This window comes from Rana temporaria, chromosome 9 (assembly GCF_905171775.1).
Source record: "Rana temporaria chromosome 9, aRanTem1.1, whole genome shotgun sequence".
Taxonomy (NCBI): domain Eukaryota; kingdom Metazoa; phylum Chordata; class Amphibia; order Anura; family Ranidae; genus Rana; species Rana temporaria.
The window spans coordinates 106,770,759-106,795,780 of NC_053497.1; the positions used below are offsets into that span (position 1 = coordinate 106,770,759).

The 25,022-nt window shown below is 43.4% G+C and overlaps 1 long non-coding RNA gene across 1 annotated transcript in view; it reads left to right on the forward strand.

Moving 5' to 3' along the window:
- LOC120913822 overlaps positions 1-12,356 on the forward strand; it is a 72,721-nt gene extending 60,365 nt beyond the window's left edge. Inside the window, exons 2-3 of the long non-coding RNA XR_005743575.1 lie at positions 11,784-11,864; positions 12,120-12,356. This is a non-coding gene — a long non-coding RNA (uncharacterized LOC120913822). The remainder of the gene's footprint in view (positions 1-11,783; positions 11,865-12,119) is intronic.
- Positions 12,357-25,022: the final 12,666 nt, after the last annotated feature.

A 25,022-nucleotide genomic window follows, 5' to 3' on the forward strand; every position in this document is an offset into this window, starting at 1 on the left:
ATTAACACTTAATATGGTTCCGTGTATTAATATGCATGAATACGAACACAGACACTATGTGGACAGGTGAGCAGAGGAGTAAACACCTGGCACTATATCTCACTTGTCAGATCTCTCCCCTCTGCCTCCTCAGCACTAGTTGGACTCAAATTATCGGAATTTGGAAGCCCCCTTTAACAAAGGGGAACTCCAGATCCCGCCCCCCCTTATGTGAATTGGTAAGGGGTACATTGTACCCTTACCATTTCACAAAGTAAAAGTGTGAACATTTTAAAAATGACAGGAGACGGCTTGGGACAAGTCCTTTATTAAAACAATAACATAAAAAAAAACATTCCAGCGATGTAATCCAGTCTGTCAAGCATTGTAATCCATTCTCGATGTCCAGTGATGATCCATTCTCCAGCGATACTCTCCACCCCAGCGAGGAACAACGCACAATCCTCCCGCACTGGAGGCACCCTGGCCTAATGACGCACTGTTTGACAGTTCTTTTATAACCAAGGGTGGGGCCACCTGTGACGTGTGACCCCGCCCCCTCTGACATGTCACAGGAAAACCTGCAACGTGTTAGAGAGGGCGAGGGTCACCCGTCTACGTCACGGGTGGCCCTGCCCTCGGTTATAAAAGAACTGTCAAACAGCTTGCGCATCTTTAGGCCGGGTGCGGGAGGATCGTACGTCCTTCTTCGTTGGAGTGGATAGCATAGCTGGAGAATGCATCATTGATGGACATCGAGAATGGATTACAATGCTGGACAGACTGGATTACATCGCTGGAATGTTTTTTTTTTTTTAAAGGACTTGTTAAAGGGGGCTTCCATATTCCGATAAGCCCCCTGCCCACAGATCCCCACAACCACCAGGCAAGGGCTGTGGGGATGAGGCCCTTGTCCCCATCAACATGGGGACATCCTCCCCATGTTAAGAGCATGTGGCCTGGTATGGTTCAGGAGGGGGGCTGCTCTCTCATCCCACCTCTTTTTTTTGCGGCCTGCCAGGTTGCATGCTCGGATAAGGGCCTGGTATGGATTTTTGGGGGGGAACCCCACGCAATTTTTTTTTTTTTGGCTTGGGTTTTCCCTCAATATCCGTACCAGATCTGAAGGGCCTGATATGGAAATTGGGGGGGGGGGACCCCACACTTTTCTTCTTTTTTTGGTTTGGGGTTCCCCTTAATATTCATACCAGACCCACAGGGCCTGGTAATGGAGTAAGGGGGGAAACCCAGGCTGTTTTTTTTCAATGACTTTGATCTGTATTGCTGGGACCCGACAATTCATTATAGCCATGAGTAGTTTTAAATTACTTTTTTTTCTTTAGAAATGTCATTTTGTGCAGGGACTTTTCTAAGCACGGGAAACATGCACTACTTTACAGGCATACTATAGACCCCCCCCCCCCAGGTGTTTCACTTTAAGCATTATTAAAATCACTGCTCCCGGAAAAAATGCAGTTTTTAAAACTTTTTTTGCATTGATACATGTCCCCTGGGGCAGGACCCAGGTCCCCAAACACTTTTTCTGTCAATAACTTGCATATTAACCTTTAAAATGAGCACTTTTGATTTTTCATGTTTGTGTACGGCTTATCCCTACAGCACCCAGACCAGCAGACTGTAAAATGTCAACAACAATATAAACCATTATAATATCTTATAGGGTGGCTCCCTGTAATAGTTAAATGCAATTTGTGCAAATTAGCAGAGGAAGTTGTGCACAAGAAAACAAAAAATGTTCCTTCAGTTCCAGATGTCTTCAGCTAGCCCTTTTTTTTTTAGTAGTGTAGCGCTACCCCCGCAGGAGCCGCTGGTTGTTGGGGTCGGCATACTAAGTTACCTCTTACCGTTGTCTAGGGGTGAAGTGGATGAGTAGACCAGTGAGCGAATGTTCAGACAATAAATAAAGGTTTTCTGAATGCTTTACTCTTGGTCCAACATGACCAACATCAACATGAGGTAGAGAGGAAAGGTTGATGAAGCAATAGAGAACTTTGCGGTATCAGGCCTGTATATAAAGCGAGCAATCCTGCTCTCAGTAGTAATAAACACAGTTCGTCGCCACTTTAGCCAGAGTGGGTGAAGTGCCCACAAACAAACTACTGCCACGAGTTTGGCAGCCAAAGTGTCACTTTAGGTTGCTGGGAGGAACAGGTCTCTGCCACAGACCTGGCTCTAGGGACCTCTGCCACAGGCCTAGTACTTGAATGAGCTAAATGGATTGAGCGAATCCTCCCAGTAGATTAAGTTGGGGTCACCGGGTGACAGTTGAAGTGTACCTGTCAGTGTCCCGGTCACCAGATCCCCGATGGTTCGTTAAAGCCCTATTGGACAACCTGCCTCTGGGTTCTCCTCAAGCCGACCCCCCACCGAACGGCATACAGCCTGGGATCTCCTTAGTAGATGAGGGACCCAGTAAGTCACTGGGGACCATTAGTATCAGTTGCTCTAGGCCAGGAGGGCCCAAAGTCCGGAACTCCATGGAGAAGCAGAGTGGAGAGCTGCTAATTGGCAGTCAGCAGCTCTCTGCTCAGGGAACTGTGAGAACCGAGCCATCATCGATGTTCGATCACTCGGTTCTCAGTGTAGAGGCAGTGGCGGCCCATCCATAGGGGGCGCCCGGGCGCTCCCCCCCCCCAAGTCAGTTAAAAATAATAATACAATTAAAAAAATATTTTTTTTTTTTTTAAACCTGTCCCTTTAATAAAAAAAAGGTCCTTATGTGCACTGTGTCTGGCGCCGGGCGCAGTGCAGTATGAGTAGCGCCACGTTTGTGCAATCACAAGATTGCAGACGAGGCACTACATTGGCAGGAAAAAATGCCTTTGTGGCGGAGCCCATCGCGCCACAGCTTCCGGCACGCGATGGACTATATTGTGGCCGGGCGGGTATATTGCTGTGCATAGAGCCAACATCAGGAAGTGACGTCGGCACTCCAACTCTAAGGGACGCATCCCGTGAGCCAGACGATAATCTAAGGTAAAGAAGCCGGCTCCCCGCGCTTATTACACTGTATTATTTTTACGCCGCCCCCCATAGTGGCCATTCGGCGGCAAAGCAAAAGCATGTCCCCCCCCCACACCCCGTTTTTTTGTTTTTCAATGTTCGGCATCAACGTCAAACCAAAGGTCCCCCACCCTACCCCCCGCTTATTAACTTTTTTTAAAATAAAAAAATTGTGGGCGTTCAGCGGCAAACCAATGCCCCCCCCCCGCTTATTTTTTTATGTTCGGCATCAACGGCACCACAAATGCATCCACCCAACACCAACATTTTTTTTTCATGAAAATAGCGACAGGCATCCAATTGCAAGCCCCCTCCTCCCCCCGCCACTTATTGCGTTTTTTTTTTATGTTCGGCGCCCGTATCACCCCCCTAATGCAGTATGACCGCAGCCTCTGTTAATCTTGTGCAGTATGTCCGCAGCCTCTGTTAATCTCGTGCAGTATGTCCGCAGTCTCTGGTAATCTTGTGCAGTATGTCCGCAGTCTCTGGTAATCTTGTGCAGTATGTCCGCAGTCTCTGGTAATCTTGTGCAGTATGTCCGCAGTCTCTGGTAATCTTGTGCAGTATGTCCGCAGTCTCTGGTAATCTTGTGCAGTATGTCCGCAGTCTCTGGTAATCTTGTGCAGTATGTCCGCAGTCTCTGGTAATTTTGTGCAGTATGTCCGCAGTCTCTGGTAATCTCTTGTGCAGTATGTCCGCAGTCTCTGGTAATCTCACGCAGTATGTCCGCAGTCTCTGGTAATCTTGTGCAGTATGTCCGCAAACCTATACTTTTCTTTTAAGAAGATCTGTTAATAGTCCAAAGATTATACCTATATAAGCTTTAACCGGGGGAGTTCTTCTGCTACCTCTGTCCAGAAGTACTGAAAATGAACTGTAATTTTTAGAACCGGTATGACCCGAAACGTATTGTTTAGTGCAATTTATTTTTGTAAAGACTGAACAGAAGTAATTGTTTTTAATGGTTAAGTGTTGTGCCCACTCCTCATTTTCGTAATCCTATTGTATTTTTTCCTTTCATCGCTGATGTACCTGATAAAAGTTTGGACAATGGTCATTCATGAATTACATGGATCCCCTAGATTGTACACATGCACCAAAAAATAAATAAGTTTCACATATTCATGAAATGGAAATTGATGTGCTCATTATTTGCCACGAGCACTGGCTGACAATTTATACTGCTGGTTTTATAAAAGTGTCTAAGTTCCCTATGACACCCTGCCCTGGTTTGCTGCTGATGAGGGCTGCACTGCCACCTAGTATCCTCTGACGCAATGCAAGAGCTTTGTAGTGTGCCTGTCAGCTTGCTACAAATTGTATATGATGAGTGCTGATGATTGCTCCTGACATGCAGGAGACTCCCCCTAGGTGCCTGTAGGTATGAAGATTTTATTTAGAAAATCGAAGACGCAAAACATAGATGCAAGTGCAACCCATGCACTGAATTAGTAAAGATTAACAATTTTCTGTTACACAAAGATTCATTGTCTACCCAAATTATATCCAGCCATCCATCCATCTGTAAGAAACCAGCTTACCAGCATCAGTGTGTCATGCCTGCCTTTTTCATTTGTCTCTTATTGCATTTAGCCCTATGATACTACGTGTCATTATTCACTCTGACAATGTGGAGCTCATTGTTCTCTTATTTCTGGAAAGTGTTTTTATTTTATTTTTTTGGTGCACAGCATTCCTGCTGTGCCATATGTCAGGCTGTGCAGACAATATACAGATGTTACTGATGTCATACATCAAAAATGCTCAGAGAGTGAACTCGCACCTTTACAGGGGTTTCAGGCATAATAGACTAGATTTTACAAGAATTGTTATGACCACTTAATGCCCGGGAATCCCCTCTTATTTTGTACAGCTGTCACCCATATTGTAAGGTTTCTGTATGCTGTCCCCAAAATAATTTCTCCACTTACCAGTATAGCAGCTTAGTAGTTAGTACTTTTGCCTTGCAGCACTGGGGTCATTGGTTCGAATCTTGGCCAGGACACTGTCTGCAAATAGTTTGCCTGTTCTCTTTGTGTTAGCGTGGATTCCACAGGGTACCATGGTTTCCTCCCAAGCTCCGAAGGCATGCTGGTAGGTAAATTGTTTACTGTCCAAATTGATCCTAGTATATTCTACTGAGCGTCAATTGATAAGGGCTTTGAGTCTCCCAGAGAGAAAAGCACTATAGAAATATAAATGACTAATCAAGGTACAGTTTATTAGGCTGTGTCTATAGGCTGCTTACATCCAGTCATTTGGGAATGCAACATCTGTGTAAATAGATGAAAAGCAGCAGGCAAAGCTCCACAAAAAAGTATTATTGATATTAAAACTGAAACAGCTAAAGTTAGAGGTTAAAAGTTCATTTTTTCTCACTCCTGTAATGCTTGGAGTGAGTATCCAATAGTATGTCTTAGCAACAAGGCAGAATACCTGGAAGTTTTTCAGCCAGGCATCCAGGGGGGCCAAAATGTCTTGCATATATGACCGTAAAATGAATGAACATTTTACAAAGATGCAGTTTTTTTCCCCAATTCTGCTGGGTGCCTTGACTGCTATTCCATTCCATGTTTTCTGGAAAGGGTTAACTTTGCCTTTAAATTGGCACACAGCAGAGCTGTAGCTGTAGTCGCATAACATTTCTGCAAGAGGATAATGCAGCTAAACCACCATGACTGTTTCCTCATACTTAATTCACATACTCCTGGGTTACTGCAAACATGGCACTGCTACTTTTCCACTAAAAGACTGTTGAACTCTTTTAGACAAAAGCACTTATTTCTTAACTGTGGCCAAAATGTTTTCTGTACATAAATTATTTCTACCAATTGACAAGTCTAGAATTGGCATCCCTGTGAATGGAGGCAAAATACTGAGCTTGGGGTGTCTAGTTGCTTTTCCACTTCACTATTTTACGCAGACATATGTTAAAACTATTATGTTGTAAGAGCACCGAAGGCTGCTAGAGCTACTGTGGGTCTGGTTGAACTAGGAACTAATGAAGAGGAAATGACTAAACATTACTCCATGTATCATAAAGCAGGTGTAAAATATAAATGGGTTTTCAGTGGTCACTGAATTCATTCTTCAAGCTTGGATTTTACTGAGTGAGTCACAATCTCTGTTCCCACTGACCTCATCAAAGGAAAATTACACTTCTTATATGTGGCTCTTTACCCCCCAAAATGAGCTCTGGAAACATAGCAACTCAATTATTAGATGCAATCCTATGTCTGTGTCCAGGTTACAATATAACATGAAATTCACCATGGCTGCCGATTTAGAATAATTATTTACAGGTCCAGAGCACCATACAACTTTTTGTTGTAGAGACTAAAATAAAAGGTACTGATTTTCCACAACTGACGACGTTGGTAATAAAAAAAGGCGTGAATGAAAGTTTGTGAATTCTATTTTTTTTCCAGATTGCTCTGCAACATCTACGGGCCTACATATGGGACAACAAGTAATGAATGATTAAAGTGTATATAAATCAAGAATCTGTTTTTAAGAATGTTTGGCATCGGACCTCGCTCTATAAAGTATTCTTAAGGAATTTTTTATTTTTTTTTGTAAATCTGTTGAAAATGTTGCCTGGAGATCCTACCAGTAACCTCACTACCTGTTGTAGGCTAAGATCACATAGTGACTACCTGCCATGTGATCACCTTCAGTTGGTCATTGAGCTGCCTATCTGGTCTATTAGGCAGACCGAGCTGTTGATTATTGTGAAGCAGTGTTGTCAACTGGGTGACAAAAAGAGGTGCTCTTACTGGCAGGATCCCTTGGTAAGAAACTTTGCAACAGATATACAAAAAACATTTTTGCTTAGAAAAATTGTTTACAATGAGGTAATGTACATTGCCAAACATACTTAAAAATAGATTTTTGGTTTACATACAGTTTGATTCAGAGTATTTGGGTTTTTCACAATAATATATTTGAGCCACTATGGAGGCTTGAACCATACAATTGTCAACATCCACATCTGCCACAGGTTTGCTGATCTCACCATACAGCTCCTGCTTTGCAAATTAGAGTAGTAAAACTTTATTTTTTCATATTGGATAGAGCAAGTAAGGGTTATAACCCCTGTAAGTTTTATTTTTGCTATCTTTGTCCCATTGCAGAGTTCCATAGCCAAACAGGAAGTAATATGAAATTACTGCAAATTAAGGCAATTTCTTGGGGACCCCCAGGTCACCATAATTAGTGTCTTCATTGGAAGATTCCCCCTCTATTAATTTTCTGGGGACAACTCAAAATATGGGATTTCCGTTTACTTTCACTTTCAATGGTAATGATAAACAGGACAAATAGAGAGGATGAATCTCCCTATTGGGAACATAGACAACAATAAAAAAACTGACAGGTGTTCTAATCCCTCTCCCCTCTATCCAAAACAAAAACCTTTTGTGAGCATAATTTGTTCCAGGAAGCATGCTTGTAATCCAAAGCACTTGTATATCAAAGCAAATTTCCAAATAAGAAATAATGGAAACCCAAATCATTTGTTCCACAACCATTTATTCATAAGTCCTTCAGTTTATAGTCCAGTTTATAGTCCATATAAAAAGATTATAGCAATGTGATAGGTTGTGTAACCATAAAATGTCCATCCACAAATGGCAGAAAGGGGATTAGAAGCAAAAACTAGCAGGAGCTACAGAGTATAAAAGAGAAGAGAGGTGACTCAAAGTGTAGCAATATGGTTACAAATTTAATGAAGGTACAACATTTAACAACTCACATGGTTGATGATTAAAAAGGCACATCTTAGTATGCAGGCATCCAGGGTAAAGCAGTCCACATAGACCATTCCCCCACACCACCGGCTCTCACCACTGTCAGTCTGCAATCGTGACTGGGAAGACTACCCTGCAGTAGAGTGTTTTGAAAGCGTGGCTTGAACCACTCATGGAGCCCAGCGTGGAAAGGAACAATGTCAATGGCGGTGAGGAAGGTGGTCTATTTGGACAGCTTTACCCTGGTTGCCTGCATACTTGGATGTGTCTGTTTTAATCATCAATCACGTGAGTTTCTAAATGTTGTACCATCATTAAATGTAACTGTATTGCCACACGTAGAGGCGCCTCTCTTCTCTTTTATACTAAGTTGTGATTTGACGCTACTTGGCTATCGCTTATATATCAAGTCAAAATGTATTACATTTTGCTTTTCTTGCAAAACGCTCTCAAACCAAGTTGCTCTCAAGCCAAGGTTGTGTGTGTGTGTGTGTGTGTGTGTACAGTATCCCACAATCACAGTACATGTTGGCATTCATGGTTCCCTCAATGAACTGGAGCTTACCAGTGCCGGCAGCAATCATGCAGCCCCAGACCATCATACTCCCACCACCATGCTTGACTGTAAGCAAGACACACTTGTCTTTGTACTCCTCACCTGGTTGCCGCCACACACGTTTGACACCATCTGAACCAAATAAATGTATCCTGGTCTCATCAGACCACAGGACATGGTTCCAGTAATCTATTTCCTTAGTGCTTATTTTCAGCAAACTGTTTGCGGGCTTTCTTGTGCATCATCTTTAGAAGAGGCTTGCTTCTGGGACAACAGTTATACAGGCCAATTTGATGCAGTGCGCGACGTATGGTCTGAGCACTGACAGGCTGACCCCCCCAGACACACACCTTCAACCCCTGCAGCAATGCTGGCAGCACTCATATGGCTATTTCCCAAAGACAAACTCTGGATATGACACTTAGTACGTGCACTCAACAACTTCCTTGGTCAACCATAGCGAGGTCTGTTCGGAGTGTAACCTGCCCTGTTAAACCACTGTATGGTCTTGGCCACTGTGCTGCAACTCGGTTTCAGGGTCTTGGCAATCTTCTTATAGCCTATGGCATCTTTATGTAGAGCAACAATTCTCTCTTTTTTTTTTTTTTTTTAAGATCCTCAGAGAATTCTTTGCTATGAGGTTCCATGTTGAACTTCCAGTGACCAGTATGATAGAGTGAGAGCGATAACACCAAATTTAACACACCTGCTCCCCATTTACACCTGAGATCTTGTAACACACAAGCCTCGTACACACACTTGATTTTCTCGGCAAGAACCAGCAAGAAAACTGCTGGCCGATTAAACCGAGCGTGTGTACAAAGCTTTCAGGTTTCTCGTCTGTAAATCTGGCCAGAATCTCAACGAGAAAAATCGAGATCCTGCTCTCTATCTTTTCGTTGAGATTCTTGTCGGCCTGTTTCCCGGCAAGAAACCAAAGAGTGTGATTCCTGTCGCTTTGGAAACCTGCGCATGCTCGAAATGACTGACACATGTGCGGTAGCTTCCACAGCATAGGTAGGGTTAAGTAAGATGGCGGCGACGGCATCGAATGTGACGAATGTATACGCAATGGCGTCACCGCGTTCTTGCCTTTCAAAAGAACCGCGGTTCTTTTGAAAGGACTGTGTGTACACTCGGGCGGCAAGAGATTCTTGCCAAGAATCTCGTCAGGAAAATTGACGTTTTTTTTTCCTGACGAGATTCTGGCCCGTGTGTACGAGGCCTGAGTCACATGACATTGATGAGGGGAAATGGCTAATTGGGCCCAATTTGGACATCTTTACTTAGGGATGTACTCACGTTTGTTTATTTTGAGGGGACAACAAATTTGTTATACAAGCTGTACACTCACTACTTTACATTGTAGCAAAGTGTAATTTCTTCAGTATTGTCACATGAAAAGATATAATAAAATATTTACAAAAATGGGAGGGGTGTACTCACTTTTGTGAGATTATGTGTGTGTATGTGTACTGTATATGTATACATGTTTTACTCATGGTGTTCTATAAGTGACCCATATCCTTAAGATAGTGAAATTGACATTCAATGACCACAGCACATAAAACACCATTATGTTTTTGTACTCCCGTTGCTGCTGGAACTGTAATCCTTTCTTTTGGCTGTTCTACTTTTGGCTCTCACTTTCCAAGAAAGACGAGAACCAGCCAACCTGAAAATACTGTACATTACTTTTACCAGTGTGGTCCTGATGTACGAGAGCACTGCCTGTGTGTAAGCTCTTTACAAACTGTACATGCATAATGTAAAAAACAGGATGCAAAAATCTGTTAGTCTAATCAGAATGGCCCCCGTTTAGCTGTACAGACATGTTCAACAAAGCAAATTATGTCAGTGCCCCATTTAACTTAAATTATTTCATGTTTTGGCCTTTGGTCAGCTCCAGACACATGCCCAAATTCTTTGTTATCCCTCATTATCTACTCAGAAAACTAACAGGATGTTGTGTCGGTTCTTCCTGCACTCCAGCTCTGTCCCTCTCATTGCAGAAGATACTGCAGGCAATCAGCTGATTAAAAATTTCAGCTAGTATGCATGGGATGGTAGTGATCTGTGCTGGTATATTATAAAGACACACTGAAATATACAAATATTATAATTAATCTTTTAGTTAGTAAGCTTCATAGTGTTACAATACCCACAACAGTGAAATAATTCTGTATATGCAGTAGAGCATGCTTGTTATACTCACTGTGGAAAATGGAAAAGTGGGGGTTTACTACGCTGTACCTCGAAATTAAATATATGATGATGCTGCAACTTACATGTGAGACACGCACACCAGAATAACAGAAAAATATATAAAGCTGTGCAAAAAAATAAAAATCAGATGGTTGTGTATATGTGTGTATATACGTAAAAATTCAGAAATGTAAGTAGAGGAAACTATCTCCTGTCTCCTCCACTCTATGAAAGTTCACACACACACCTGTATGTTACCTTATGCTCACTACACAATCATTGAATATATAAGTGATTAAAATTGCGGGCCAATTGCCCCTAAATAATATAAACACACTGAAATGTCCACAGCAAAGGTAAAATCCAAACAGAGGGGGATCTCCCAAAGATGTAGATTTCTTAAACGAGAGTCCACAGTGACATATGAATAACACCCAGGAAAGAGTGAATATGTAAAGGAATCCTCCACCACCAGGTACTAGCCGCTTACCAGACTGTATGATCCCTTGGTTAAAAGAGATCACACATGCTTTGTGGCCTATTTCCCAGCCCCTAAATACATGCCTTACTATTAATTATTAATTTCCAAAATTCATTCACGTTAATCATATACAGTAGCATGGCACTGTATTTTAGTTTTATTTTTTATTTTTTTATTTTTCAATAATTTTTATTACAATCCGAGGTTCCACTGTATAAACTATACATATATTTTGCAATTAAATAACATTTCTAATTGTATGAAGTTAACATTTCTAATCGTATAAAGTTAATTACCAGAGTTCCCCTTTTACATCTGAACTTGCAGAATTCCCTTTCACTGTAAGGGGGGACTCTGCAGACTCTGATGTAAGGGAGAACTCTGGGGACTCTAACATATGGGATGCTCTGGGAACCCTGATTTAAGGGGGAACACTGAGAACTCTGATGTATGGAGAAGACTCTGATGTAAGGGGGAACACTGTGGCCTCAAGTGTAAAGGGGAACTCTGATGTAAGGGGTGCTCTGAGAACCCTGATTTACCTTAGTGTACTCAGAGGCAGAAGGGAGGAGACTTCAGTCACAGACAGGGATGGATGGTAAGATCACTCACCCCTTGGCCGTCAGCACCTCTCGTCCAGATGTATCTGAGGCTGCTGGACTTCTACATGACTCTGTTATTATGTCATTTGCAATCTGTGTTATTGGTATACACTGTTTATTGTCAATGTATATTTGTATTCTTTTTGTATTATGTAGTCAGAATAAACAACCATTCTTTTGCCCTCAAGGTGTGTTAGAGAGTGAGGTTTCCACCTAGTGGGAACAGGAAAACCTAAACATCAATGCTACAAGAGCTTGCTAGGATACAGGTAAGAAGCTTTGTTTTTTCTTTGTATAGAGACATACCAAATACCAAGTATTTTCTACAATAAATGCCTTACTATTAATTATTAATTTCCAAAATTCATTCACGTTAATCATATACAGTAGCATGGCACTGTATTTTAGTTGTTTTTTTTCTTTTTCAATATTTTTTATTACAATTTTAATAAAACACACAGAAGCTAAATGAAATTTTGCTCCAGAGTAATTCAGCAATTCCATAATAACAAAATCTCTTTCAGTACTAAAAAAAAGAAGAAAGATCTACTCCATGTCAATCTCTGATGAAACACTTGGGGCGGATGACGTGCTGACGTCATCGCTACCAACTAGTTCCGGAAGCGCGGACGTTCTTGAGTTAATGTCGGCCGGCGACTTCTATGCATTTTTTAACTATGACAATGTGAGTGTTATTCTACTTCTTCTATAATAAATGGCACGTGGAACATTTTTTACCGTTGAGCCCGACATCACGGACACCCCAGAGTCTATGTGCTTTTTATAGTGCATAGCAAAGTGTGTGTGTTTTCTTTGCTGGTTGCATATGGAAATGCGTAAATGAGAATGTAGCCTAAATGGTAATGCAAGCATGACATACATTGTTGCTCATTTTCAAAACACATGGCAAAGCGTGCATTTTTTTTATTGCGAGTTGCCGTGCGTTTGGAAGCAGCCAAATGCGAACGAATGGTAATGCAAATGTGATGCGAATTGCCATGCATGTTTGAAACATGCAGAAAAGCATTTTCTTGCAGGTTGTCATGCATTCAGAAAAGAGCAGATGAGAACATAGCCTAAATACACAGTGTGACTTGCATTGGCACACATTTTGGAAAGGCACAGCAAAGCGTGTGTTTTCTGTTCGGGTTGCCATGCATTTAAAGACACACAGATGCAAACCCTGCCTATGTGGCACAGTGAGAGTGATGCGTGTTTAGTGGGTGTTGCCATGGGTTTTTTCTGTGCAGGTTGCATGACCAAGCATACATGAGTGCCCTCTTAGCAAGCGGTGGTGGGAGAAGAGGAGGATCAGGACTGCTCTCTGCAAAACCATTACACAGAGCAGGGAAGTAATGACATGTTTGTTAATTAAAAAATTAAATAAATTGCCTTTAGAATCACTTTAACTTTATGACTAAAGTTCCACTTCCTTCTTCCCTCTTAACTGCACAGAGGAATGGAGTGTGGGCAGGGGATACCACAATTCCATTCTTTCTCCAATCACCACCCACATGAAGGCCCAGAAACACCCATAGTAACCCTTATGCCACGTACACATGATCGGTCAATCCGATGAGAACGATCTGATGGACCGTTTTCATCAGTCCAAACCGATCGTGTGTAGGCCCCATCGGTTATTTACCTAACCGATAGAAAAAAACCTATTGTTTGTAGGCACGTCCATTGGTTAAAAATCCACGCATGCTCAGACTAAATTAGGGGACGGGAGCGCTCGTTCTGGTAACACTAGCGTTCGTTATGGAGATAGCACATTCATCACGCTGTAATAGACAAAAAAGCGCGAAACGTCTTTTACTAACACAAAATCAGCTAAAGCAGCCCCAAGGGCGGCGCCATTGGATTTGAATTTCCCCTTTATAGTGCCGTCGTACGTGGTTTATGTGACTGCGTTCTGACACGATCGTTTTTTTAACCGATGGTGTGTAGGCACGACTGACCATCAGTCAGCTTCATCGGTTGACTGATGGAAAAATCCATCAGACCGCTCTCATCGGATTGACCGATCGTGTGTAGAGGGCATAAGACTCGCCCACAGCAGCTCCAAGTGACTCCCTAGGCCGGTGTTTCATCACTTATGGCGGACCATTACATTTGGCTAACCGCTGGAGTGCGCATGCGTGATGCCATATGCGTTCCAACACTTTTACAAATGCCAAATTTTCATCGTAAAGCAATTACTAAAACGTTCACAAATTCCTTTCAGCTAAATTCTCTAGCTATATTCTTCGTCACATTTGGCTACCCATCACATTTGTAAAAGTGTTGGAATGCATATGGCAGCGTTGCGCATGCGTACTCCAGCGGGTAGCCATCACAGACACAGAAACCTGCTGTATTCAGTTAAAGTAGGTAAGATACAGATAGAATGACAGTGGGGTTGTGATTCATTTACATGTTGTTTTGGGGAGGAAAGGCTAGAGTTCTACTTTAATTCTGACCTCTGCACTACTGAATTCTGGCTCCTTCTCTCTATGCTTTACACTTTGTTGCCTGCATGTAGCATAGGCTTAGGTTTTATTTAACTATAACCCTTTAAAGCTCCTTAAGACACAATTTGGCCACACCTACAATTAATTTCATAATTTCCTTTCTTATAGTGTCCAGTGTATTCTGTCTTTATGCCTTTAATATCTGCCTCTTGTTCCAAATATTTGTGACCAATTGATTCCTGGTCTTTAAAATAAAAAAAAATCATGATGTTGTGGGTGCAGTCAGTAGGGTGCCCCCAGATTTCATTTTGAGAATCTGGTAACCTTAGCTAAGAGATAGTCATGACTCAGAATTTCTCCAGTACCCCAGATGGTTAAGGACATGTTTATAAAACAGTAAATGTAACTTTCGCCAAACATTTACTAAAGGTGAATTTATCACTTTCTTTTGAAATTATGGGTACCAAGAAGATTTCATTTGATTGAATTAGAATTTTTTTCAGATTTAGTGGTTAATAAATATGCCTCTAACACCCCTTTCACATTGGGGCGTTTTTCAGGTGCTTTAGCGCTAGAAAAAAGCGCTAAATGTAAAGCGCCTGAAAGAAGCCTAATCTGCAATCCCAATGTGAAAGCCCAGGTTCTTTCACACTGAGGCACTGCGCTGGCAGGGAGTCAAAAAAAAGTCCTGCAAGCTGCTTCTTTGCAGTGCTTTAGGAGCGGTGAATACACTGCTCCTAAAGTGCCCCTTCCCATTGAAATCAATGGGAAGCACCTGCAAAGCTCCTTGGCAGTGGCGCTTTGTGGGAGCTGGTAGTGTGAAAGGGCTCTAAAGCTGGGTACACACGGTCCGAATGTCAGGAGACATTGGTCGGTTCAAATAAAACAGACTACACTCAGCCCATGTGTATGTCGGTGTGTTCAGCAGGTCCAATGGCAAAGAGTGTTGTTCTGAGTGTTCTGGCGGGTGTCCCCTGTCAGAACACAACAGCTCAGCGGGGGAGATCAATATACTCATTTTGGATGGTTAGTACAGCGTCTGCAACCAGAGCTGACAGTTTTTTTTTTTTTTTTATGTTCAACCCGCTGGGTTGTACGAGAAAAAAACTTGCAGTGTGTACCCAGCTTAAGTGGGTAGAAGGTCCAAAGACAGGTAAGGATGGTAGCTGCTGTTTGATCATAAGTCTTTGTTCTATTGCTAGAAATAGAAAAAGATCACCTCTGATGGATGTACTAGTTATAGGTAGAGATGTCATTTATAGTAAAAGAGGTTTCCAATCAATGTTTTCAGTTGCCCCTCTTTTCACTGGCAGAGAATTCCAGCCACCTCATAGTGCACTGCAGATTATAGACTCTGAGATTCTTCTGAGTAGGGCTGTCCGTTATCTGTTTATGGCATGCTGTCACTTTGGATCGCTAATAGCGGGTCTTATCTTGTGTCTAATGAGTCATTTGGCAGATTTGTTCTGTTGAAGACAATTTCTGCTATCATTTATCTCTCCATCTTGTGAAACTGTAGGAAATTGGGCACCCACTGATTCTACGTTTCCTGCAAGTGACCCAGAGGGCCCAAGGCAGATGTAAAAACTATTTTAGTTCACTTGAGTGTTCACTGCTCAAAGAATTTCACTTTTTTTTTTGTGTCATTACATGACAGGAAATCATGGGAAATCTCTCCACCAGTGACACGGACATAAAAATTAAAGACTTCAAAGGGGGTCTAACTCTTGCTGCTCCAACTTTTCAATATTTAAATTTAATATTTATTGTACCCTGATGAGTCGCATACTATATTATATACTATAGGAGCCGAACGGCGATGCGCATGCGCAGTATAGCGCCGACTCGTCGTTCGGCTCCTTTCGCCAACCGTGACGCGGCTTACGCGACGGGGGAGAGCTCGTTTTTGGGCAAAACGTCAATCAACAGCATGTGAGGAACGCCCACTCCCGCGGGACTCGCAACCCGGATGCACGGGTGAATATGCTGTAGTAAGGTATGTACAGCAGGAAAAAAAAAATATGTGCCTTAATCGTGATGGAATGTGGGGGGGCAGTTGTTTTTAAGGGGGAACCACCGCTTTAAGTGGATAATACAGAATAAACAAATACTTGTGGAGTCCAGCTATGAGAGTGTGTCTCATTTATTTTTTATTGTAGGAGTAGAGAGAGAGACTTGCAATTGTGGAAGGGGCAGAGACACAAACTACTGAAGGGAAATCTCACCATTGTGGGAGGGCCAGAGACACAAAACTACTTTTTTTTTTTTTTTTTTTTACATGTTCTTTATTGATTTTCTGCTCATTTATAAAAACAACCGTATAAAAAAAAAGTCACAGCCTTATATTTCCAATATTTTTACAATTCTCATTGCATTACATACCTCTTCCCTTTACCCCCATCCCCCTCCTCCCCCTCCCTCCTTCTGTTCTATCCCACCTTTGATATTTCTCTATACCTCTTGTTTCCTAATCTATGAGGTTACTTCCAGCCACTACTCTGATCTTTTCCCCTTTCCTTCCTTCTACAGGCGGGGTATCCCATCTTTTCCAGCCACGGCTTCCACATTTTTTCAAATTCCTTAAAGTTCTCTCTTTTAGTGTAGACTACTTTTCCCTCCATACTGTCTCATTTATTATTCAAACCCATTCCCTTAGACCCCATTCACACCTGGGCGTTTTGTAGCTTGAAGCCTGAAGCTACAAAACGCTGGAGGGGAAAAAATCTATTATTCTCTATGGAGATGGTTCACATCTCCACTACAAAACGCCTGAAGCCAGAAGTTCAAAAACGCCTGAAGCTCAAACAAGTTCTGTGACTTTTTTTAGGCAGATTTGGGTGTTTTTCTGTTTTTAACATTGGTGACCCTAGACCTGTCCAAATTTGCGACAAAACGTGGTAAAAAAACAACGCAAAAATCGTGGCAAATCGCTGCAAATATCGCAGCAAAATACGCCGCAAAATCGCGGCAAAACGCTACGCTCAGGTGTGAATGCAACCTTACTGATGGAGGCTTCACTGATTGCCATCTCTGCGCAATTCTTGCTTGGAATAGACACCTTACTACCACTGCTGGTATGCTTTCCATTTCACAGATTTTTTCCCTGTGTCCCAGTACACAGTCTGGCATCCATTTCCAACGTGGTCCTATATGTTATATTTATGGTATTGAGAACCTCTGACCAGAATCAAAATAATTTTGGCCATCTCCATACAATATGTATTAGATCCCCTGTCTCCTGACACCTGGGGCAATTGGCATCTGATCTTTGGCCAAAAGAAAACAGTCTCTTAGGGGTGTAATATGCTCTGTGTATCAGCATCAAATGTGATGCTTTCTGTGAGGGGGAGACCGATAACAAATGCACCAGCTCCAGTATCCTCTTCTACTGTGCCTCCGTTATTTCCCTCACATCCTCTTCCCACTTCTTCCTAGTTTTAAGAGACTCTGGCCCTTCGATACTTCTACTGCGTATATGTATATATAATTCAGAGATAAGCCCCTTGCTCGTGCCCGGCTTAATTACTGGAGAAGGGGAGCTTTACTCCATTCCAGCTTTACTCCATTCCAGCGTGTCTTAAACTGGACCCCCAGCACATGTCTAATCTGTAAATATTTGTAGAATGATTGATTGGTTTGATATATCATAATCTCTTCTCAGGTCTGCAATTTTTTTTAAGGAACTCCCCTCATATAAATGAGCTAGCCTAGTTATACCCTGTATTTCCCATTCTTTAATCTTTCCCATAACTGCCAGCTCCTGTAGGTTCCTATTATTCCAAAGAGGGGCATATTCTTATTACCCCCCTCGTACCCCATTAGTAATTTAACTACTTTCCATACTTTTATGACCGTCTTTATTGTTGAGTTTCTACGGAAAAAAGAATGCACCTCCAATGCCTCTACTACTGTATTTTTCGGAGCCCCTAGCAACATTAATCCCCCACACGTACTTCCTCCTCCCATGACATTACATCCCCCTAGATGCTGCAAATGTGCCACGAAAAAATAACTCTGGGCATGTGGCATCGCCAGTCCCCCCTCCCTTGTTGGTAGCTGCAATGTGGCCTGACCCTTTTTATGTTAACTCTCTAAACAGGGTTTACATTTTTTTTAAACCATTTCTTATATATCCACACCAGGGAATTATGCAGCAGGTATAGCAATTGTGGCATCCATAACATTTTGATCAAATTACATCTCCCCGCTGCTGATAAAAGAAGCCCGTGCCAGATGTCAATTTTACTTTTAAATTTAGTCAGAAGTGGGATTATATTATTGCTTATGTATTAATTGGGGTCTCTCGTCCGATATATACCTAGGTATTCCATTTTTTCTACTACCAGCAGTTGGGGCATTCCGGGCAGTATAGGGCTCCTAACAGGATCCACCGGTATAAGTGCCGACTTCTCCCAGTTTGTGACTAATCTCGAGTCTTCCGAACCCCTCCACTATATTCATTACCTGCCTAAGACATTGTTCAGTATCCACTAGAAAAAAGAAGAAAATCCTCTGCATATAATGCGATCCTTTCCTTCCCCGTCTTCCTTAAAAACCCTTTTATACCAAAGCATAATCTGATTGCTATTGCCAATTGCTCTACCGCAAGGGCAAAGAGCAGGGGTAAAAATACCACTCCTGTCTCGTCTCCCTTTCCAGTTGAATCTTTCCAGAGTATTCATTGTTAACTTTAACTTTAGCACTTGGGCCATTATACAACGTTTTTATCCACCTAATAAAAAGAAGGTCCAAACCTGAATTCCTCCAGAACCCCGCCAGACATAGCCCCACTCCAGACTGTCAAAAGCTTCAATTACATCCAGGGGCATAACAGGTCGTATCAGTTTGATCTGGGTGTATAGGTTTGTCGATGATTTTATTCAGCCTAGCTGCCAGTACCCTTGCCAATATTTTGGCATCAGAACACAACAGGGATATTGGTCTATACGAAGATGTGTCCAACGGGTCTTTCCCCTCTTTATACAACAGCACTATAGTCACCTCTGTCATTGAATTAGGCAGTTTCCCCTCTACCACCGTCCAGTTCAACACCTTGAGTAGCTCCGGGAACAATACTTTTCCATAGTGTTTATAAGTATCCACCAAGAGTCCATCTGGCTCAGGAGATTTTTGGTTGCCATCTCGGCTACTGCTTGTTGTAATTCCTCAAGAGTTATTGGTGCCTCCATTCCCTCTCTATACCCTGCTGTGAGGGCCGTTATCTCCATATTCTTGAGAAATGTGTCCACTTCCTCCTCCCCAACCATCCTCTGTGATCTATACAAATTTTCATAGTATTCTCTAAATGTGTCTGTGTTCTCTGACACATGAGAAGAGATCTATCCCTTTATCGTCCTAATCGCTGGTATAGCAGAGGGGGAGGAATTGGTTCTCACCAAATAAAGCCAACATTCATCCCACACTTTCCCCTTCTCCAAAAGCGGCTTGCTTCTGAAAAATTCGCTTGTTCTCCGCTTTCCTTATCACTGCTATTCTATAATCTTGTTGTTTATTTAACCATATTCTTTGCTTTTTGGGGGTTGGATCCTCCTCATATTGATTTTCTGCCTTTACCAATGCCTTCTTAATACTTTCCTCCCACTCCCTAGATTTATTCTTAATTTTTGCCACCTGCTGGATCAGTATGACCTAAGGAATGCCTTCAAAGCGTCCCACATCACCCCTGTCATCACTGTACCTTCATTAAACTCCACAAACTCTTAGTTTTAAAAACACCCCACCTTGGAAAACATAGTCAGAGAAATTCTAGGACTGCTTGCAACAGCGATCATTGAGATCGATCGTGCCCATAGAGCCCTTAGACCTCCCTCCCAGGATGTAGACAATCCTAGAGATATAATATGCAAGCTTCACAAGTATACATTGAAAGACCGGATCATGCAAAAAATGCGAGGGAGGCAGTATTTTGACTTTGATGGGGCCCATCTTTCTTTCTACCATGACATCTCCAGGTTCACACTTATGCAGCGCAGGACCCTCCGACCACTGTTGGAGGCTATCCACAAGCCCTATCACTAGGGATTCACCTTTTACCTTCAAGCGACCAAAGATGGCAAGCAAGCCATGCTGCACAACAAAAACAACCTCCTACATTTTTTGGACACCCTGGGGCTAGAACTAGTAGATTTCCCAAATTGGAGAGGACCGTCGGAGCACCCCCACATGCAGCTTTCCCAACCCTGGATACCAGTTAAACGCAGGAGTCTCAGACGAGACCGCAGGCGCCCCTCTTCTGCCTCCCCCCGAGGCCATGTGCTCCCAGGTAACTGAAGGAACTTTTCCATGCATCTGTTGCTGCTCCCCAGTTACTGTTATTTTTCCCTCCTCCCCAGGTTTTTCTTGTCTTTTTTTTGCGCTTTGAGAAGGACCCAGGCCTTTTGAACTTGTCTTCCTGCCTGAAGGGCAGGTATTGACTCTGTTGTGCTATGCACCATCGCATGCCTCCCTACAGGGACTGATGGCTTTATTAGACCAATCGAGCCTGACTTCCCGCCATTGGCCTTTGCAGATGACTTGAAGCTGAGGCCTCAACCCCTGCCCAACTCGCCCCCCTGATAGCTTCCCTGCCTTCCCAGTTAATCGTTTTGGTTTAGCACATTGATTTCCCCTCTTAAACAATTGTTGACCGCTCGACGGGCGGTGGTGGATGAGAGCTGACCCCCGTGTCCCTCCCTCTCACGTTTGACCACGTTCCCCCCCGTAGGCCGTACCTCACTAGGTATATTTCCTTTTTGGAAATAGGGATGGGTTCTGGGGGCTCCCCCCTTGTAGGGCCGAACCCGGTGCTCACCCTCCAGTTATTTAAAGATGGGGTATTTCCCCCCCACGTTACAATATGTGTTACATGTTTGTTTTGATGTCTTTCACTGTTTCTCTTTCTTCCCCTTCTGCTCTTTCTCACTACAAGTTTTTTCACAGAAATGGGCTCTGCCCCCCATGCTACACCCGTCATCCTGGTGCAAGAACCTCCCGCCAAAAGGATTCCCTATGGCGTCAATTAAGTTAATCTTGTATAACGTCCGAGGTCTCTGCTCTCCATGTAAGCGTAGCAAGTTATGGTGGGAACTGAAACGGTCCGGGGCACAGGTGGTCCTCTTGCAGGAAACACATTTCACCCCCCGGTCAATGCCTAAACTGCCAACTCACCTATATAATCAATGGTTCCTAAGCAACTCACCGGCCACAAAATCTAAGGGCACATCTATTGCCATACATAAATCTTGCCCATTCCAAGTCACAGAGAGCAAAGTGGACCCCCTGGGAAGGTACATCTTCTTGAAGGGAGCTATAGCTGGCCAGAAACGCAGTGACTATGATTTACAGCTCTAATTCTAATCAACTTGCGTTCATTGACAGCACCCTAGATTGTCTGGCAGACTTCAGGGAAGGCCCCATGAGGGGGATTATCTGGGAGGGTCACAAGGCGGTAGTGAGGGACGAACTGATCTGTCAGGGATCCAGGCTCAAAAAAGCCCAGCAAGCAGACTTCAATAGGGTGCTACAGGCACTCCAACAGGCGGAACTCAAACACAAACATACTGGAGACCCGGAGACTCTGCGGGAACTGACTGACCTGAGAGAATTATTCCTACGCTTACTGGACCGCCTGACACGTAAACAGTTGCGCTACATGTCGCACAAGTATTATGAGCATGGCAATAAGTGTGTCCGAATGCTCGCCAGAGCTCTCAGGGGGAAACGTGTGCAAATGCTTGTTCGTATGCTGTGCCTGCCCTCTGGTATACTCACGGTCAAGTCCTCGCAAATAGCCTCTGGGTTCCGGGACTATTACGCCACTCTTTTTGACATAGGTTCAGCACAATCCTCGGGAGTTCGGGACACAAGACTGACTGACATCCAAACCTACCTGGCCTAGTCTGGCCTTCCCCCGCTGACGGACTAGCAATGTTCCACGCTGGAATCCCCCATTACCCCCGCAGAAAATGATGTAACGGTGAAGTTTTTGCCTAATGGCAAGAGCCCTGGCCCTGACAGGTTCACTAAAGCTTGCTACAAGCTATTCTTGCCTTTGCTTTCAGAGTCGGCTACTTCAATGCCACAGCAGACGGGAACATTATTCCAGGGGAGGCATTATTGGCTCATATCTCAGTTATCCCCAAAGAAGGGAAATACCCAACTATGCCCCAAAGCTACCAACCCATATCCCTCCTCAATGTGGTTATAAAAACTTTAGCAAATATTCTCGCCTCCAGACTAAAACACCTAATCCAACTTATTGACCATCCCGACCAGACCAGATTCATCGGGACAACTTCATTAGAGAGAGCCATACAGCTAATTCATTGGGCGCGTGCCTCCCCTGACCCCCCCCCCAGTCCCTGAATATCTCTACCGACACAGAGAAAGCGTTTGACCGGGTAGACTGGACCTACTTACATGCTGTACTTCAGACCATAGGACTACGCATGCACATGTTGGCCTGGATCATGGCATTGTACTCGGATCCAAGAGCACAAGTCAAGGTTAATGGATTCCTCTCACCCAGATTCTCGATCAGAAATGGCACAAGTCAGGGGTGCCCGCTTTCGCCTATTCTTTTTTCCCTGGTGCCCAACAATTTGGGTTGCTTTTTAACCTCCTGGGCGGTGTTCCCGAGTCTGACTCGGGGTGAGATTTTTGGGCAAGGATCGGTAACCCCGAGTCAGACTCGGGCTCGCCTCGCTGGATGTACAGGGAGTTTCACTTACCTTGTCCCTGGATCCAGCGATGCCACCGCGCTGTGTGAGCGAGCAGGACCTCGCTCGATTCACACAGTGCCTCCGTGTGACGCCGATCTCCGTTCCCTGCGACGTTACGACGCACGGGGACGGAGAACGGCGCCAAATTCAAAAAAGTAAACAAACACTATACATACAGTATACTGTAATCTTATAGATTACAGTACTGTATGTAAAAAAAACACACCCCCCTTGTCCCTAGTGGTCTGTCCATTGCCCTGCATGTCATTTTATATAATAAAAACGTTTCTTTCTCCCTGCAAACTGTAGATTGTCCATAGCAACCAAAAGTGTCCCTTTATGTCAAAAATAGTTTTAGATCAGCTAAAAAACAGCGATAATAAATTATAATCACTTGCAGAATTGTGCGATAGCGATTTGTGGGGAAATTCGTCATAAAAAAAAAAAAATAATGACAGCAACAATTCTGCAACTGAGCAAATTTCAGTGATTTTGATTTGATTACATTATTGAATAATTTTTATTATAATTATATTATTATTTGTTATATTGATTTATAATTATTTATTATATTATAATTTATAATTTTGTTTTTAAAAAAATTTCATACCCGGGATGCCTATTAGAAGCTTGTTTGGTCAGATTTAAGTGAGTTATTTCTAAAAATGACAGACCTACAATATAAAACGCCAAATTTCCTTGCAAATAATGGTACCGCTTTCAGCATGTTTTTTCTGAAAGAATCATACCGCCAGGGAGGTTAACTTTAAAATTGACTACGCAAAATCAGAGATACTTACCATCCAGATACCGCCCTCACTGACTGATAGGTTGCAAACAGTCATCCCTAAAATATCTAGGCATTTTGTTGACAGATAGATTTGACACCCTTAATGCTGCCAATTTCCCCCCTTGCTAGCTACTGTGAAATAAGACTTGGCTAATTGGACAGCCTTTACTTGGATGGGGAGACTTGTTGTAAAGATGAACGTCCTCCCACGCATACTGTTCTACATGGAGATGTTACCCATGTCCCTCCCTAGAGGTTTTTTCACCCAAATGTCCAGTATGATATCAAAATTTATATGGCACAACCAGAGACCGAGAATTGTGCTTAGGGTGTTGACACACGCAAGAGAAGCAGGGGGTCTGGGCCTCTCAGATATTCAAAGGTACCATAGGGAAATTGGCGCTTCCACACTAACTGCAAACTCTGGGTTTCCCTAGAGAAGTATATGGTGGGCAGGAACCTATCTTATGCCCCGTGGCTGATCCGGGAACACAGGGGGCTGTCAGACTTTACTTCCCCACTGACGACTCAGGCCTTAGGAACCTGGGATCGATTTTAATGCTAGACTGGCTTCCCCCCCCCCCCCACCGTGTCCCCATTGGCCCCACTGGGAGGCTTTTTGTGGTTCCCACCAGTAGAACAAGTGGCCTTTTTCAGTCCCTGGGTCGAGGATGGTAGCGCTAGGTGTGGTAAGCTTCTGCAGGATGGTAAACCAATACCCCTGGAGACGCTTTAGAGAATGAACCGGGAGCTTCCCCATGGACTTTTGGCGCTACAGGCAATTACACCATTTCTTTGTGACCCACGGGGCGCCATACGAGATGTCTCTACACTCTTTATAACAGAGGGGAACTTTACCCCTTACTTACGCTGAAACCTACATTCGACCTGGGAGCAGGATTTAGAGACAGTGTTTACCCGCACCTATACCAACTCACCCGATCCAGCTCCATTGATTCCAAAACCAAGGAAACTAACTATAAAATATTGTCGCCCTGGTACTGAGTACTGGCAGACCTAGCAAGGATCTACCTATCCACGTCAGACCGGTGCTGGAGGGGCTGTGGCCACAGAGGTACACTCCTGCATATTTGGTGGGACTGTCCGGTTATCAGACTTTACTGGGAGGACGTACAGTCCCAGATCAAGGAAATTCTAGACCTGGACATCACTCTTTCCCCGCTTCACTTTTTGCTACACATCCCTCCCATGCCAGTGGGCCAGTACAGAAGAAGTGTACTTCCACTTACTGAACACAGCAAAGTGGCTACTTCTATATATTGGAAATGCCCACAAGTCCCTAGCAGGGAGGAATGGAGCTGTAAGGTTAGTGAAATAAGGGAGGCAGAGGATTGGATCGCCACCTGCAGGAATACCCTGGAGCGCTTCTCCAGCACCTGGTCGGCCTGGGCAACATATATCTTAGACCCAGGGCACGTGCCCTCAAGCCTGGACATAGCACTG